Source organism: Lissotriton vulgaris, unplaced genomic scaffold (genome assembly GCF_964263255.1).
Source record: "Lissotriton vulgaris unplaced genomic scaffold, aLisVul1.2 SCAFFOLD_859, whole genome shotgun sequence".
Lineage (NCBI taxonomy): Eukaryota > Metazoa > Chordata > Amphibia > Caudata > Salamandridae > Lissotriton > Lissotriton vulgaris.
This window is the reverse complement of record NW_028241521.1, coordinates 712,361-731,955: the sequence shown is the minus strand read 5'-3', so window position 1 is coordinate 731,955 and position 19,595 is coordinate 712,361. Positions and strand designations below refer to the sequence as shown.

General features: G+C 45.7%; 1 pseudogene; it reads right to left on the bottom strand.

The window, feature by feature from the left end:
• Positions 1 to 941: 941 nt before the first annotated feature.
• LOC147671271 (uncharacterized) lies at positions 942 to 17,232 on the bottom strand (annotated as a pseudogene).
• Between the last annotated feature and the right edge of the window lie 2,363 nt (positions 17,233 to 19,595).

The window sequence follows — 19,595 nt, the reverse complement described above, 5'->3', positions numbered from 1 at the left end:
GTAGTCCACCGTAAATAATAACTAGAGGTGGCCCTAACTCACGTAATTCAGTGTCGCTGATTCACACGGAATTACCTACAAAATCTGTGAGATTACGCATAATTATGTGAGAAGGGTAATTCTGTGTTAAGCGCTATTTCTTAAAAATATCCCCTCACATCCAAAATGGGTGCACAATTAGCATTTTGTGCTAAGAAATAATGCTAAATGCAACAGAATGTGAATAGTGAGTGTAAAATGGCCTTTGCACTCATTAAATTTAGTCTTGGATACGATTCCCTCTGATTTAGTCTCAGCATTTAGCGGTATTTTCTTAGAGAAAAATGCACCTTTCATCCAAAATGGACACGTTGATGCATTTTGCACTATGAAATAGGTCTAAATGCAGCAGAACATGAACAGCAAGCACAAATGGCTGCTAACCGTCACTAAATGGGCTCTTGCAGTATGAATGTTTTCCTTAAAATTACTGCATCAACAGAATTACTGAAATCACTCAGATTACTCAATGGTAATAAAAAATGCCAGGCCTAGTAATAATGCCATTATTCTTGTTAGGACCAGTAAAGCGTTCAGTAATTGAAACCTGACCTCAACCCCTGGAGGCTGTGGCTCGGAAGAGATAGCCTTCACTTAAGAAGATGTGTAAATTATTTAGAAATAAAGCAGTTAAAAGTCTAAAGCACAACACAATAAGAGATCCCACTCCAGGTTGTAAAAATTGTAATTTCATTAACAAAATGACACCAAAACAAGAAAAAAAACAAGAGGAGAACATGAGACATTAATTGAAACAGCGCCAATGAGCCTAGAGCGACAACTGCGGCCATCTGGTTGACCCTGTCTGTGAAACTGGCATGATTTAAGACCTACTGCAATGGGGCATAAGTCGGATTCAGAAATCAAGTCCATCCTGATCGCAAGTGTTGGAAAGTAGATAATTAGTAGGGAGGAGGGTCTTCTGCATGGAACCTGCTGCTCCGACGAACGTCTTGTACAGGCGTGCTGGATCCACTCCTGCTTGTGGACTCCTCTGTGTCCTCGACACACATGTTACCAGCAGTGGCTGTCTGCTGTTTCAGCAGTACCTCCATAGCAGAGGTCACTCTCCCCATCCCCCTGGACAAGTCACTGCAGCAGTGCACAATGTCAGTCTGCATGTTCACTGACCGGCGGCATAGCAGGGTGGTTGCAGTTGCCAGCCGGTTGATGGCGTTAATCTGCTGCTTAAGTACCTGCCTATTCCTGCGCCTTTCTGTCTGGTCACTCTCCAGCATGTCACAGAGGGAACCTATGCGCACACCCATTTCCCTCACCCCCTCTGCCATGGACTCCATTCCTTTTGCCATGGACTCCATTTCTAGGGCCATGGAGCATATCCCCGATCAATGTTTGACATCCTGCTGTTCAGGATGCGCACCTGCATGTGCTGGATCTTCACCATAGTGGTTTCCAAACCAGCAAAGACCCCCTGCATTACCTGCCCCTCGTCTCGCTCACGTGCCCTACGACCACGGACACTTGCACGCACAGATCCTGATGACCCCTGTTGCCCTGCGTTGCCAGACAGTGGTGGAGTGCTGTGTGTGTGAACCTCCACCTCTTCTTCATCAGAGCTTTCTAGGATCCTGAGTGGTGGAACATCCTGCCTCCTTGGCCTCACATGCACAGAGGACCCTGAGGTTGATGTTGTGGCACCTGCAGGTGCTGCCGGAGTCTGTGTCCCAAACAGCATGCGGGTGACAGTGGCTGTGCTGTGGATTCTTCCTCCAATGCTGTGGGTGTCTGCGCTGTGGAAGTGTCCTCAGGGACAGAGCTGGGTCCTGATGTGTCTGAAGGCTTCTCCCTCGAAGCCGTTGCTGGTGCACTCGCCTCCCCTCCCTGCGCTGCACTGCGCGATGACTCTCCTGTCGGCAGACATGGACAATGATCACCTGTGTGTCTTCATTAAACACATTCCTATCACACAATTTCCTATGCCTCAACTGCTTGTGTATGGGGAGTGTGGCATGGCATGCTGAATTCTGTGTTGGCTGCTTTGATGTATGTTCCTATGACTACGACTATCATGATGCATTGGTGGTGAGTACTGACATGTGTTCTGGATTGTGATTCAGTCACCCACATTGGGGTAGGGGCCAGGGAATGGGTGGGGATTCATGTCCATGCATCTTACCTTTCTTTCTTGCAGCTCTGGCTGAGCTGTCAGCATCCCCAATTCCGTGTATGCATTCCGGCTCCATGGTGGATTCCACCAGCTGCTCCAATTCAGTGAGGCTTGGTGCATGGCTCTTCCCTCCAACTGTGGCTAAGGATTCTTTCCTCTGGGTTGCAATCTTCTTTTTGGTGGTGATCCTCAGATCATACCACCTTTTTTTGATATCTTCAATTTCCCGATGTGTGACTCCTAGGGCATTTACTTTGCTCTGGATCGCCAGCCAGGTTTTTTTTTTGACAGATTCTGCTACTTGCAGGGACTGTCTCCCAAAAAGCTGGCTGTAATGCTGCACTACCTCCTCCACCAGCACCTGGAGCTCAGCTGTGCTGAATTTTAGCTTCCTTTCTCTATCACCTCCATCCTTCTGGCCTTCCTGGGACTCCATGGTAATGTTCTGCTGGGCTCAGTGCAGCCTGCTCCTCTGTCTTCCCTACAGCTCTCCAAACAGTTCTGTAGCTCTGTACCTGCATGGTTGTGGCCACCTCCATGTACTGGTGTGTGGTACTTGCATCTGATTGGTTGATTTCTCAGTTGCTTTGTTGTGGGGTGTGGTGGGTGTCCCTGATTGGTTAACTGGCTCACATGTCTTCTATTCGAATTTTCGAGATCGGATTTTACCGATTCGGTAAATACTGAATCGGTAATCTCCGAATCGGTAATTTCCATTTCGGTATCTCCCATTCATTCCTATGGGCCCGGATATTACCGATTCGGAGATTACCGATTCGGTATTTACCGAGGGTGGATTCCGATTGTTACCGATTCGGTATTATTTACCAATTTTTTAGCTACATTCAGTTTTCCGATTCATAAATACCGATTCGGTATGAATCGGTATTTAAGAACCGGAAAAATTAACTCACCTACATCGGGCCCTAAGAAACTTAAAGCGCCTTATTGGAGTTGCTGGTCGATCGTGTCAAAATTTCAGGCCAACCACGATAGAGTAGAGCAGAAACCCCTTGCGGTAGGTCTCGGTCAAGGTTTTTACCTTCTGACTTAGAAACTTTTCTGGAGCTCTTTCTCGCAGGGTCCCTTGATGCTCTTCACCAGGCCGGATTTGGCGAGGGTTTGCTGGCCTAAAAATTCACCTACTCCCGGAAAAACTCTGGAAGTGGGACCTTCGGAGCTTCTCAGCAGGATGAACCTGGACGCCAGTCCAGCTCACAGTTGATGGCAGATGGCTTGGCTGGCCAGGTTGAGTAGGTCCCCTCGTGGAGCTTTTTCCAAATTTGCTCCAAACTCCTGGAAATTCTTCCTGAAGTTTCCCAAAGGGTCACAAAGTGTCTCAAACTCACTCAAACGGTCTGGAAGCTCCAAGATGCTCCTTGAAAGTTGAGGACTTCAGTCCCCACAATCCACTTGGACAAAACCCTTACAAATCCACTGGTCATGCTGCAGGTTGAGGCTTGTTGTTGGTGATGTTCCAGATGAGCTCTGTTAACCTGTAGCCAGCAGGGAGTCCACTCATGGGTCCTTTTACAACAAGGTAGTCAACAGGGCTGTAGCTCCAGATGGTGCAGAAGGTGCAATCTTCAGAGTGCAGGCCTTAGGAAATGTACACCAAACTTCTCAGCATGGCCTGCCTTGCTTTCTTAAGTTCCAAACAGCAGATTTGAGGGGTTCTGCCCTTCTCAGATACTTTTTCCAATTTCTCTAGGTCAAGCAGGAGGTCACTCCTGTCCAATGGGATGCAGGGTACCACCCAAAGGTCTAACCATTTCCTGCAGAGTGTGGCACTATTTTCTCCCAGAGTGCAATATTTCTTCCAAATAAATTCATAAAGGCTGATTTTTCAGCAGGGAGAGAAGAGCTGGTTAAACACACCCCTAGGATTGCTAATCTCCATAGTCTCTCCCCCTTGCATCTGCTCATTCCTTCCTTAAGCCTAGAATCTGCTCGGTTCAAAAGACACTGATGTCTTCCCCTTCCACTAAAGTCCATTGTTTAAGACTCCTCCCCCTGCTCTGGTATTTCTGTGTAACAGAACACTGCCCTGCCAGCAGACCTGGTTAACCACAGGGGCTCTTTATCACCTCTTCAAAGAAGCCTGGCTAACACACTTAACTCTGACCAATCAGGACAGACCACTGGAAGCATACATCTGGGCTTACAAACAAGTTGGCTTCTTGTCTGTGCATTATAGGTGAAATTGAACAATATCATATTGTTGGATTTATTAATATCATTCTAGGAAGTCTTTGAATGGGATTTTTAGCCTTCCCCTGTCAAGCGTTAGCAGCTAATAACTTATTGCTATATTAACCTATATGGCATGGGATTTGCAATAAAAAAATGACTTTGGCCATTTTTCCAGCATCAGGGCTTATTAAAACATATTTTATAAATACTCTACATATATATATATATTCACTGAAAAAACCATAGGTTATAGACCATATATAGTTAGGGATTAGCATTTACAAAACCTTATTTTACTCGCATAAAACCATTGAAATTTCATATATAGTTAGTTGCGCTAACTATATATCGCGCACCCGCAATCCACTGCTGATGATGTCACATATTACATCATTCATGACATGGTCAGTGACATCACTGATGACATCACTGATGACATTATCCAGTGACTGTATGTTTCTGTAAAGTTAAAATATGTCTTACATATTGAAGAATGAGTGGATGTATAAGTGTCTGGATGAAGGATTTAGTAGGTGCATGACTGACTGTATGAGTGAGTGATTAAATGTGTCTCACTGAGTGCATGAGTTAGTGACTAAACTGTCTTAATTTGTGCATCATTATGTCTGTTGTTCTGTAAACTGCTGCATGTGTTGATCAGTAGCTATATGAGTAACTATATGGGTTATTGATTGGTTGCCCAAGTATTTGTATGGGACACTGAGTGTGTGTGTGGGTGGCTGGGAGGTGTATGACTCTGTGCATAGATGTGTGAGCAGTGGATTCACTAGATGTATGGGTTCAAAAGAGCATGTGGAAACAGCTGTATAGGCGGTTGACTGTGTGCATGAGTCTATTGGTGAGTGAATGGATATCTTAGTGCTACATGTCAAAGTAAGTACATATGTAAAACACAGTACATGTGAGAGTTGACATATATAAATACCTGTGCATGAGAGCCAGTGAATGTGTGAGTGGCTGTATGGATCATTGTGAACTTGTATCAGGGATTGTATAAGAGAGTAAATGTGTGTTAGTATATGTTTGAATAAGTAAGGTGTGTATAACTGTATAGTTGAGGAAATGGAGGTGTGATTGATTCTTTGCATGACTGACTAGGTGTGTGAGTAACTCCATGGATGAGTGACAGTCTGTGAGTGTCTGTTTACACTGATTGTATCTAAGGTTATATTAGAGTCTGAAGAGGTTCATCGTATTATCACATGAATGATATCATCAGTGATGTGATCAGAAATATCAAATGAGATGTCATCAGTGATGTCATTTGAGATGTCATCAGTGATGTCATTTGAGATGTCATCAGTGATGTCATCAGTGATGTCATTTGAGATGTCATCAGTGATGTCATCAGTGATGTCACTGACCATGTCATGAATGATGTAATATGTGACATCATCAGCAGTGGATTGCGGGTGCGCGATATATAGTTAGCGCAACTAACTATATATGAAATTTCAATGGTTTTATGCGAGTAAAATAAGGTTTTGTAAATGCTAATCCCTAACTATATATGGTCTGTAACCTATGGTTTTTTCAGTGAATTTTCAAGGTTTTGTAAATGCAAATTCCTAACTATATATGGTCTATAACCTATGGTTTTTTCTGTGAATTTCATTGGTTTTTTAAAAGCTAACATCTGTAGCTGTAAAATGTATTCTTCTTTAAATCCCAAAATATATTTTAGATGTTTATTGATAATTTTTTTTTAAATATTTTTTTTCTTCGCTTCCGGTAAGCGAACCGGGAAGCTTTCCGTTAGCTCATCTTGATGCCGCGACCTAGTCCGCGAACCGGTAAACGTTTCGTTAGCGCAACTGTGACGCGTCGCGGAAGCGCGACGTATCATTGTCGCGTAATGCGTCTTATGACGCGCCGCGTTAGCGCTCCCGGAAGTGCTCCGGACCGCGAACCGGAAACGATCCGGGACGCGGCGCGCACCGCGTAACGTAAGCGGAACAGGTCATGTGACTTGTTTATCAAACTTTTCATTGGTTCATTTCACTTTTGGTTTCCAAATGATGTATGACTAGGTCATGTGACCTAAAAATAACACTTTTCATTGGTTCAGAACTTTTGCTTTTCCCAAATCATGAAAACCCCTCCTTCTTTCCTCACTCTGACTTTCATCTTGGTGAGAGAAAGACCATTTTCCAGTAGTTCAGCAATGGCTTCTATCCTTGCTTCAGCTGGTGGACCCCCACCACCACCTCAACCTCCTCATGAGAAGAGAGGACCACCATCTCAAAACAAAATGAAAAATAAATTCTAATTTCTTAATTCAAAAATTGTTTGACACATTATTTATTTTTATATGTTTATTGAATGTTAAAAGTTTAATGAGTTATGACACACAATCAAAAAAAAAAAAAAAAAAAATAAAGAAAACAAAAAAAAAACAACAAATAATTAACATACAGTATTAGAAAAGTCTATCATTCTTTTATCCTTATAGTACGCTGCCCAGAACGCTTTCCGGTTCGCGAACTTGGCGCTTACCACGCAAAAATTTTTGGGCCCTTTTAAAACCTCCACATAAAACCTAGGGGGTCAACGAGGATCTACTATGCCCCCTTATGGTAATTTCCCCCTTTGTTTTGGCCTCCTCTTGTCTCTCGATCCTACCGAGAGACAAGATGGCGGCCGCTCCGGACTGTTTAGAATGTTGACAGACACCGGAGAGCCAATCAGCTTCGCTTCGCAAAGTTCCGATACGCGAAAAGTTCGCGAACCGGAGCGCAGCCCGGAGCGCTGTTACAGATATATATCTTGTTTTAAACGTTAATTTCTCAAAATCCACTGAAGCACATATATTGAGACCTAGCAAAGGCACATCAGGCTAACAGTCCCTACAATTTTGCCAAGTTTGGTGGAAATCCATTCAGCCGTTCGGGCTAAAAGTGAGGCCAACCGCCCTATGGAAATTAACATGGGAAAAACGCGTTTTGGGACCCCCCTTTTATCTCAGCCCCCCCTTGCCGAACACCCCCCAAATTTCCAGGAGCTGCTCAGAAACAAAATGTGCCATTTTCCAGAAAATTTCAGCCAATTCCGTCCACAAACGCCAAAGTTATTAGACATAGAATTTTCAGAAATCCCATAGGGAAAAAATCCTAACTATATATACCTACTGGCGACCGCCAGTAGGTAATATATATATATATATATATATATATATATATATATATATATATATATATATATATATATATATATATATATATATATATATATATATATATATATATATATACAGGACCCCCCCACCCCAGGAACACCTAGGGGAGACTTTAGGGGTTCTGCATATGTAAAAATATTGCAGCTCCTAGCATCAAAGTCGATTTTGGCCAGCACTTTATCTCAATATGTGGAGTGAAATGTGCAATTAAATTTACCCCAGGGCATAAAAAGCTCTGAGATAATCTTTATTTCGATACGTTAAGTATCATAAAAGATGCATAAAATACATTACAATATCATAGTATCACATAACGGGACAATTAATTAATGGGCTTTTCATATCATGTGCATACCAGGCACCATTCTGGGGGCGGATATTTATATTAAAATAATTTTAAAAGTTGATAAATACAATTTAAAAAGGAAATAGATATACACTTGAAGGCATACATTTTAAAAATTATTTTTAAAAACTAAAAATCAGGGGATCAATCATATAAGGCAATTAATATGACCTGTATAAATGTTAATAATATTCTGCTTCATACTTCTTTAACCATATTACATGGAGATTTGCACATGATTATTAATTTCTACAGCATCAAGGGTTCAGACCCAGTTTCGTTCTCATAAAGCTAACTGTCAGGAGGAATCTACTAACACCAAAGACTACCACCTGACTGGTATTAGTCTTTAAGATTCTTCCAGCCTCTTTATAGGATCTAGAACCCATGTTACGACAAAGAGGCAGTATCCACCTTTTCCTTGCTAATGCATACCTCGGGCAAAAAAGCAATATATGTAGATCATCTTCCCATGCCTGGTTTGCACATAAGGTACTTAAATTACAGCTAATCTTGGACCACCTCATTTCAAAAACATTTGTCCTAAGGATCTGAATTTCATATAGATTGCCTTTGCTAGTGGTGGATGAATCTCGTCCAGAAAGGGTTCAAAGGATGCTATATCTTTGAACAGTAAAAATGTATTGGTCAAGGATCCATGTATTTTTACATTCACTAGCACATGGCTTACGTATGACCAATATGGAAGCTTTAGAATTTTATTTGAGGACGGATTCATTGTTTCTGGTTCATTCCAATAGTGAGCTAAACCAATTTTTGTCAACCGAGATCTTATATGTTTAAGCCAATGAACCTTTTTACAACAATCAAGATCCTTATTTCTTTTAGGCCTTCCTCATAATCGGACAGTTCTACAGTCGTCCACAATCTGACCCAGAGCATTAGGGGTCTCAGGGTTGCATATTGGTCTATACGTTTCATGTTAAAGTCCAAAAGTAGGGGAGTAAATGGGGTATTTACTGGTAATTTTAACAACCCCCTCAAGAACTTATTCTCTCCGATTTCAAAGGAGTTTCTGCATGTTGGTCCCCATAGTTCTGCCCCATATAATACCGCTGATTGTACTTTAGATTTAAAAATCTCTTATGGCTGAGATACCCGCCACCCCCTCTCAACACAATCCCCAAGGATGGGAAACCGGAAACAGTTCTGAAGTTTTTGGAAGACGGGAGGGAGTGACCCTCCCGGCCGTATTTATTAAAAATATGAAACAAAATTAAAACATTAAATCAACAGTTTCATATTATGTACAATTTCATTACCACATTGCGATGTTTGGCTAACCTTAACATATCCTCTAATACAAAGGTTCTCCTAGCCGAACTAACATCCTACCAACATTTACTTAACTTTTGAAATTGTACATCCTAACGTTTAAGGGCCAACGGCAAGGTCGTAACTGGTGACAAGATCCCTAACCCAGACATATCCCCCTCACTTGTGAGGGGCGGCACGGAGGCATACCTCAAGTGCAACTACCAATTTCCCTTGACTTGACGGGGGCCCCAATAAAACTCGACGCCACTTAAAGGTCGTACGAGGACTCGTGTGAGGTATCTAGAAGGTAGCGTAGACCCCCCCCAAACCCCACACAACTTACCACATCTGCCGTCGCAGACGTCCTGGCCCCGGGAAATTCCCCAGGAGGGGGCTGTAACCCCTCCTACCCATGAAGGGGCCTTGACCGCCTTCCCTTTCCTTTCGGCGACCCATCCTTAGAAGGGACCGCCTCCCCGTTGAGGGGCCAATGGCCACCTCCCCCGAGCGCCCCCATCCGTAATGGGTGACGCCCACTCATAGGGATCTTCCAATTAGTGCTCACCGATCATGACCTTACCGCCCGACCAAAATAAATACGACAATGAACTAAATAACTAAAGACTAAATATAACAGACAGTAGCAACAACAACTTTATTCAAAGCATGCTTACTGATGAACACTAAAGCAGAATTACTTTATTTGCAAAACCTAACACAAAACGATCATTCTTTATTGCATACTCAAAATATTCACGATAATACCACAGCCTGTAAACGAAAAACAGAATTATCCATCAAACTTTATTTAAAACCACTCGCTGTCTTCAGGGGCTGGTGGGTGGGTCAAAATTGGCTCTTCGTTCCGTCTCGAGCTCACGTGCAGCGAGGAGGTGCAGCTTCAGAGCACAGGAACAAGAGGATGCTTTCTGGTCTTGTTCCTCCTTTTATCCGTCTTCAGGGCGGGCGTAAACCCGCCCCTGCCTGCCCCAAGGGCGTGGCCAGCCGCGTCAGTGTCTAGGCCAACCCACTCTAGGGCGGGAAAAATCGCGCCCAGGCTACACCGCTTCGGGCATACCAGCCGAGACTCGCCTCCCGCCCAAGATGGCTTCCCGGGGGGATCGTGGTACTCTGCCATACGTTCGGGGGGACCGATTGGTCGCCCCTTTCCATATGGCTGAGATACCCGCCACCCCCTCTCAACACAATCCCCAAGGATGGGAAACCGGAAACAGTTCTGAAGTTTTTGGAAGACGGGAGGGAGTGACCCTCCCGGCCGTATTTATTAAAAATATGAAACAAAATTAAAACATTAAATCAACAGTTTCATATTATGTACAATTTCATTACCACATTGCGATGTTTGGCTAACCTTAACATATCCTCTAATACAAAGGTTCTCCTAGCCGAACTAACATCCTACCAACATTTACTTAACTTTTGAAATTGTACATCCTAACGTTTAAGGGCCAACGGCAAGGTCGTAACCGGTGTCAAGATCCCTAACCCAGACATATCCCCCTCACTTTTGAGGGGCGGCACGGAGGCATACCTCAAGTGCAACTACCAATTTCCCTTGACTTGACGGGGGCCCCAATAAAACTCGACGCCACTTAAAGGTCGTACGAGGACTCGTGTGAGGTATCTAGAAGGTAGCGTAGACCCCCCCCCAAACCCCACACAACTTACCACATCTGCCGTCGCAGACGTCCTGGCCCCGGGAAATTCCCCAGGAGGGGGCTGTAACCCCTCCTACTCATGAAGGGGCCTTGACCGCCTTCCCTTTCCTTTCGACGACCCATCCTTAGAAGGGACCGCCTCCCCGTTGAGGGGCCAATGGCCACCTCCCCCGAGCGCCCCCATCCGTAATGGGTGACGCCCACTCATAGGGATCTTCCAATTAGTGCTCACCGATCATGACCTTACCGCCACAGGTCCGGATAGTTGACCGGCTATCCGGACCCCCCCACCACACTCCTACCTAAAGGTCATGTTTTAACGCCTTCAGCCAAGCTATGAAGTCTCCTATGAGTAACTCATTCCCCACCCGAGACAAATGAACACCATCCCCCACGTACATACTGTCATCATTAATACACCCACGCGAAATAGAATGCAGTGCATTGGAACGGAACAACCTACTCACTTTGTTATTAATTTTTCTCACAGAATGATTCACAGCAGGAACAGAAAAAGCCCCCCGCCACACTTTTCGTGGGATCATATGGGACCACGCAATTGTGCACCCTGGAACTCTCCTCGCTAACCAACTTACAGTGGAAAGCATCGCCTCCAGGAGAAGTCGTCTACCAATGGTGACCAAATCATTGCCCCCAAGATGTACTATGACTACAGACGGCGGTGACCTCGTCCGCCCTAGCAAACCCTCGAAAAATGATTGAAACTGGTCAATACAGAGACCGCCCTTTCCGTAGAAGGACACACTGTACCCGTATTCCCCAGCCACGTGCACCATGTCACCTGCCTTGAATACGTCCGCGGCACGCCTCACGTATGAGTGGCCCACGACCCACACCTCCTTTTTCACAGCCGGTGATGTCTGACCGCTGGCCCGGTGTTGGGTCGACTGCATAGTCCGCCCCGCCTCGTAGGCTTGCGTAACTGAAAACCAAACAAAACAAGAAGCGTGAGTACATCATTACAGCTTCACAACATGTGCAAACGCACATACCTTTTATAACAATTGGAGGACCAACGCCCCACACGTTTAACTTGTTCCACATTCAGACCCCTGGCTGTAGCCTCTGTAGCAGCCCCTATCCGAAAGGAATGGGTCCCAAACTCGCCCGGGTTCAAGCCCGCAGCTGTAATCGACATCGCAAGCACCCGCTGAAACTGAAACCTTGTCAGTGGGGTGGCGTCCGTGTGTCTCAACAAGGTCCCCCCCCATGATGCCACCCTTCGTGTTAAATAATCCTCTAAACACTTCACTGGGCACATGGACGACCCGGGAATCCTGCGTATAATTATGCAGTCACCCATCCCACTCTGATCGGTCTTGGACCTCACAAACGAGACAGTCATTGTCTCCCCTCTGATCTGAACGTGCTCTGCGCACAGTCCTCCCGTCACATCCTGCTTGTTCCTCGCCACTAATTCGCTTACTCGCATAGCCCCATGAAATGCCAGCGTAAAAGCGGCTCGGAATAACACTGTCTCAAACTGAGATGAACATGTTGTAGGGAGTCTGGATAATAACTGGGCCAACCTATCCAAACCTATCGGGCGCCTCTCATCTACTCTGCGACCCTCAAGGCGTTGCCACCCACGTAGCACTTTTTGCACAACGAAAGACGCTGTCGGGTCCTGGATCCCATGAGCCCTAGCAACAAAGGAAATGGCAGCCCGATGCCTCTGGGCCGTGGCCACCGATTTCCTTGCCAGATGTAACGACATCAGAAAGTTCACTACCCATTCCTCCTGGCCCCAAAGCTCCTCTCTAGCAGTCCCCAAAAAGGCTAAATAGGACCGGAACGCCCCTTCATATGCCTTCCTCGTCCTGGGTGCTAAACTCTCTCCCATGAGGTTACGAAGTTCGGGGCACCGAGAGACCAGAGAGCTTCGGGAAAGGGTGCTGGCTCCGGGTCCGCTGTGGGAAGAAAACCCCAGAAGGCCTGCATATGAAAACGAGAAAGGGCATCAGCCGCCTGGTTCATTACCCCCGGGACATGTCTTGCTTTGAATAGCACATTCAATTGCATACACAGTAATACGATTTCCTTGAGCAGTCTCAAAATCCATTTGCATCGTGCTGCCTGGCTATTGATACACTCAACCACGGTCATATTGTCAGACCAAAATACCACAGAGTGATCTCTGAACCCTTCGGGCCACGTTCTCAGGGCCACCAAAATGGGGAAAAGTTCCAGGAAAGCAATGTTACTTGTCAGTCCACTGTTATGCCACCATGCCGGCCATTTTTGTGCAGACCATTGAGTGCCGAAAATGGCACCAAAACCCATGCTCCCTGCCGAGTCTGTCCACAGCCCCAGCTCCTCAGAGGACACGGCCGGTTTGTTCCAGACGACTCGACCATTGAAATCCGCCAGAAATGCCAACCAAATGCGCATGTCCTGGCGGACCTCTGCCGAGAGCCTTGTGCGATGATGGCCCTCCCTCAGTCCGACCATGGCTTGAGCGATCGAACGGGAAAAAGGGCGGGCCATTGGTATAACTCTTAGGGCGAAATTCAACTGTCCCACTAACTGCTGTAATTGATGCAGCTTAACCTTAGATTCACTCATACACATTTGCAGGGATGCCCTGAACTTTAACACTTTATCACCTGGCAAACGGAAACAACCTTCTCCGGAGTCTAACTCGATCCCCAGAAACTCGAGGCAAGTCGAAGGACCCACCGTCTTACCTGGTGCCAATGGCACGCCAAACTGATTCATTAAAACACAAAATGCAGCCAAAGCTTGCCCACATTCCGGATCCCCGGCCGCCCCCAGGAACAAAAAATCATCGAGATAATGCATCACATGTTGGAAACCCGTCTTCTTAGTGAAGACCCATTGTAGGAAACTACTGAATTTCTCGAAATAGGCACAAGATATAGAGCATCCCATCGGCATACACCTATCCATGTAATACTGACCCTGAAACATGAATCCCAGGAGACGCTGATCGTCTGGATGTACCGGGAGCAACCGGAACGCTGACTCGATATCAGATTTTGCCATCAGCGCACCGGGCCCCAGGCGATTCAAAATGGCTACGGCCTCATCGAAGGATGCGTACCGCACCGAACACATTTCCGGGTCTATTGCTTCGTTTACAGACAGACCACGTGGGGCTGACAAATTATGTATCAGCCGAAACTCACCCGGGTCCTTCTTGGGGACCACTCCTAAAGGTGAACAAACAAAGTTAGCAACCGGGGGTACACTAAACGGACCGGCGACTCGACCTCGAGTAACCTCCTTCCGGATCTTTGCCTGTACCACAGTCGTATGCTGCAAGACCGATATCTGATTTTTGCATTTCTCCACACCCTGAAAGTCCCCCACTGGGATGCGGAAACCATATGAAAACCCGTTCCGCACCACCCCAGCGGAAGCACGATCCGGGTATTCACTGAGCCAGGGAATCATTGCCAAGGTATCAATCGGGGTAGGTAAAGGTGCCCCTCGGACTATGTTAGACCTGTTTGGCACCTCCTCTACCCCCGTTATCACCCGTTTTGGCTCTGCACGTGGACTCAGGATGGGATGATTGCCCACACCCACTACATTCGTGTCTAAATTTGCACGACCCCTGGGGCCTAGTACATTTACCCCTGTTAAAGTTCCAACAAACCCCCTTTTTACCTGTATTACCGGTAGGCTTCGAGTGATTGTCGGTACCCGTACCTGATCGAAAGGGCGTCCCCGCGTACTGACGGGAGGATTCGCCCACGTTACTCCCTACCAATGGCAATTTCAACATACCAGTGTCCTTCATTTTGGACCAGGACACAGAATCATAACAATCCCAAGTTAAGTTTTTATCATGTTCTTTTGCTTTTCTGAAAATATTATCATAGCAGAACCAATGATTACCCTCGTGTGATACAGAGTACCCCATGATCCGTGACTGATAAATCGGTAATTCGGGTAGCAATTCGGGCCTTCGTTCTCCCAAGATCGATGTGAAAACCCCCCACGCCTTGCCCCAATTGCCAATGTTTTCATTTACCTTAAAGGCGGCCATCTTTGCGCGCCAAACACTCGGATGCATGAGGTCCTTCTGACCTTTAACATGCTCCATCTCATAATGATCAGTAAGCAACGAGAAGATGTTTACATACTCCCCTGCCCATATCTTTTCCTTAATAGCTAAAGGGACATGCTGACCCAACTTCTCCCTTCGAGAGGGTGCCGACTCCTCCCTCGCAATCGGCAATGGCCGCTTACCTGAACCGGACGCTGTGTCTGTGACTGAAACCGTCCCCTGTGGCTTCTCAACGGCTGCAGCCGGCGTGGATACCCTCGCTGCTTCCCGTGTTTCACGCAGTTGCTTCATCAACAGCTGCGCGTCGACAGCCGTGGCGCCCTCGCTACCTTTACCCAACCACGCTGCTAATTGTGCTGCCAGCTCGGGCGGCATATCTTCCCCGGACACGGGGGTGACCACAACGGGAATCGGATTCCCTTCCTCCGGCACGGGAGTGGGTGCCTCGAGCGGGACACTGGGACCCGGGATATCTCCCCCAGCTGCTCCCCTCCTGGGCCTCTTGCCTTTTCCTCCCGGGGCTGCTCCCACCAGAGGACGTTTCGGCCCCCCTTCCTCGTCCTTATCCATTCGCCTCTTTAGGTCGGTCACCTCTTTCATGAGAACACGCAGCATCTGGTCGGTAGTCATTCGCTTTCCCGCCTTCTTCGGCATTCCCCAACAGAGTATCTGGAAAACAAACAAGAACGATTACAACGCTCAAAATTGGCTCTTCGTTCCGTCTCGAGCTCACGTGCAGCGAGGAGGTGCAGCTTCAGAGCACAGGAACAAGAGGATGCTTTCTGGTCTTGTTCCTCCTTTTATCCGTCTTCAGGGCGGGCGTAAACCCGCCCCTGCCTGCCCCAAGGGCGTGGCCAGCCGCGTCAGTGTCTAGGCCAACCCACTCTAGGGCGGGAAAAAGCGCGCCCAGGCTACACCGCTTCGGGCATACCAGCCGAGACTCGCCTCCCGCCCAAGATGGCTTCCCGGGGGGATCGTGGTACTCTGCCATACGTTCGGGGGGACTGATTGGTCGCCCCTTTCCAAAAGCCAGGGTAACTGCTTTGTTAAGGCATTTACCATGTCTTTTCAGTATCGGAAGGGAAATTTGTTTAAAAACTATTTTGCTCTTTTCTATCTGGCTTGTCCATGAGTAGCTTTGAGTCTAGAGAAACCCCCAGATATGTAAAATTCTGGACATATTCCAATTTTTGTCTATTTAGCGTGAGGTTTTTCCTAAAATTTTATGGGCATTTAGAGCCATATATTTTGTTTTCTTAACATTGATCTCTAGGCCCTTAGAACTGCAATATGTCTGGAACCTGTTTAGTAGATTCTGTAGACCCCGGGGTGAAATGAGAATTGTATCGTCCACAAAAAGGAGGAACGAAACCCGTTCGCCCCCCAATTTTGGGGAGTCATTGTCGCATGCCTCCATGTAAAGCGGGATGACGTTGACGAACAGGGAAAAAAATGTCGGGGCCAGCACACATCCCTGGCGTACTCCCTCTTTATTGGTATGGATTGTGATAGTTCCCCGTTGGGACCCCACCTAACCTTTGCATAGTTGTTCGTATGTAATTTTATGACTAGCCTCAGTAGGTCAGCCGGTAACCCCTGGCATTTGAGTGTCTCCCATAGCAATTCTCGTGGGTTTAAATCAAACGCCGCCCGAAGGTCGATGAATGCTACATACAGGTGGCCTTTTCTTAGGGTGACATACTTCCAGCATAAAGAAAAGAACCTTAGGACCTGGTCAATGGTACCTGTTTTAGCTCTAAACCCTGCTTGATATTTTGTGAGCACTGACTCATCTTCCATCCATGTATTAATACGGTTTAAAATATGCCTTGCAAATATTTTCTGCGTTATATCTTATAAACTTATAGGGCGATAGTTAGCAGGGTCGTTTCTATCGCCCTTTTTAAAAATAGTAATAATTTCCGCCCCATTCCATGTATCTGGGATTTCGGCACCTGCAGCGATAACATTACATATGTGATTTATATATGGTGCCCAAACAATTAATTTGGGTTTGAATAAGTCACCTGGAATTTTGTCAAGTTCAGGGGCCTTCCAATTTTTGCCCGAAGCAATAGCTAGTTCGGTCTCTTCCTGGTCAAAAACTATTGGTGTGCTCTCAATATCTACGAGTGGCAAGGTGATTTCACCCTGTTCAATTTCTTCCCCCTCTGAGATAGCGTATAGTTTGGTGACGTGGTCAATCCAGGTGGCCTCATCAAGAAAGACCTCTCGCGAACCTTTCTCCTTTTTATTACCTTTTGCCACTATTTCCCAAAATAATTTTTGATCCTTTGTTTTAGCCGCTAGGAGCATGCTGGGCCAAATTTCTTGGTCCCAACAGAATTTTGCATCAGCCAACACTCTCTTATATTCTTTCCTAGTCTCTTTAACTGCCAAAACATTTTTATTCTTTATGGCCTGGACTAGGGTCAATTTTGCTGTACGACATTCTTTATTAAACCAAGGTTTACCTAACGACTTAAAGTCAGTTGTTCCTGTCCTTTTTTTCGGTATCTTAGTCATTAATAACAAGAGTTCATTGACAAATATTTTATGAAGGTCTAGGAATATCCTTGGTTCATTTTGAGAGATGGTGTATGATCCAAATGTGTTGGTGAAGCAACTATAGACGTTTGCCACTAGCTCTTCCTGCTCTGGTATGTATGCCCATTTTACTGCACGTCGGTTGGTACTAACTACAATATTGTCCGCGGTAACATGTCACATTCTCTCATTAACATTCCGTCCCAATAGTAGGCTACAAGAAAAGCTAATTTCAAGTGGGCGATGGTCACTATCTGTTCTTGCTCTTATTACCATATCTAAAGTAAACGACCATAAATCCAAAGATAGAATAATATAATCGATTTTGCTCTGTCCATTAGATCTAAAGAAAGTTGGGGCTTTGGGGCTATCAGATGGTAGGCGCCCATTACACGCCCTCATCCCATGGCCTGTCATTACCCTTGTAATTTGGAGGGCTAGAACAGTGCCAGCGACTGTCCCACTACTGGTTAAAGATGGTATGCCATTGGCGCTGTCTTCGTCCTCAAGCAATTTATCCAACCCTGCAATAGGTTCGAAATTACAATTCAGGTCTCCACATATTATCTTGCTTGTTCCTGGGTCCAAAGTGTCTAACACTGAGTCCAACATTTCAATTGTGGGTGACTCCCTATAAGATGAACAGGGCCTATTATAAACATTATATAAATATAGTACCCGTTTATCGTTAGTGATTATTTTCACTCCAAGTATATCTAAGGAGTCAATATCTAATTTGTTTATTGATATCTCAAGAGACACTCTGACCCAAATGATAAGGCCTCTGGAGGCGCGCCCCTTACCGATGGAACTGCATCTATCTGATAGGTTTTGTATCCTACCCTATGCATGGATTTTTGGCCCAATTTGCCTGGAGAACACAGATGTCACTAGTATTTATATAGTGGTTCCATTCTGGGTCACTTGTATTTGACCTCATGCCTGCTATATTCCATGATATGAGCTTAATCTGAGATGGACCATTTGAAATAACAGCATGGAGTACCGGGTTTTTATGGACCCGGCGGTGCCAGGGGACACACCTGAAAACTCCTAAGTCCTTCCTGTTTCAGACTACAGAAACACAGAGTCTTCTAGGTGAAGTCAAGGATCGTATTTATTGGCTGCAACCAGTAACAGGTATCCTAGAAGTACAACAGCATGTATGTTCTCTGGAGACTGCTAAAAAATACAAAGCCATCCTTCTTTTTTATACCAAATAATAAGCTTCAGGCAAACATTCCTTATTTTACAGTTGATCATATACATATTTTCACTACAAAGGAAAAGCAGAGTCATGATGACAAGCCCACATTTCAGTTTGTCCAGTCCATAATAAATTACCCGGCAAGGCCCAGAACTTTCATCAGATATCGACGGACCCCCAATAAAAACGGGCACCTCCTCCTCGTAAAGCAGGTCATAAAGAAGAAACAGGGACAGGTGTGTGTAAGATTAGGCATGGTTTCTGTGCGGTGAGGAGTTTTATGACATGTTGCGCCTTGATACTAATCTCACTCGGCCACTGGAAAGGAACTGCCCGAACAGGTTTGGCTCCGGGCAGTGGAGTCAGCTTGCCCAGGTCACAGAGGAGTCAACAAAAAGGTGTACGTGACCTTTAGGTTGAATACGGCCTTAGTCATTTGGCTATGTGAGGGCAATCACAAAATGGCTGCTGCTCACAAAATGGAACCCGAGGGTTCAAGACGAAAACTTAGATTTAAGGGTGATTTCGTCACTCGAACATGACGAAAATGCTTATGTATAGTATTTAAGTCATTACCGGTCTGCTAGTACCAAAATCGTCAGGATCCGACGATGTTTTATGACACAAGTCCGGTGGTTCAGTACCATAGACACCCGAGTCCAGAATTTTCAGTACCACAGACCCTCCTTTTGCCCTTGCGTAGGCAATAACCTATACTCACGCTAATCTGAGTCCAGATCTGTATTCATAAAGTCATTGAGATGTTGCTGTAGCATCATCCTATTACTTAGTTCGTTTCTTGATACAGGTTTCCTTACACATGATGTAGCACAGAGGCCACATATTGCAAGAGTGCACTGTACACACAGACAGAACAGGAAAAGAATGGCTAGGGTCATTCCAATGACTATCAAAACCTTCCATC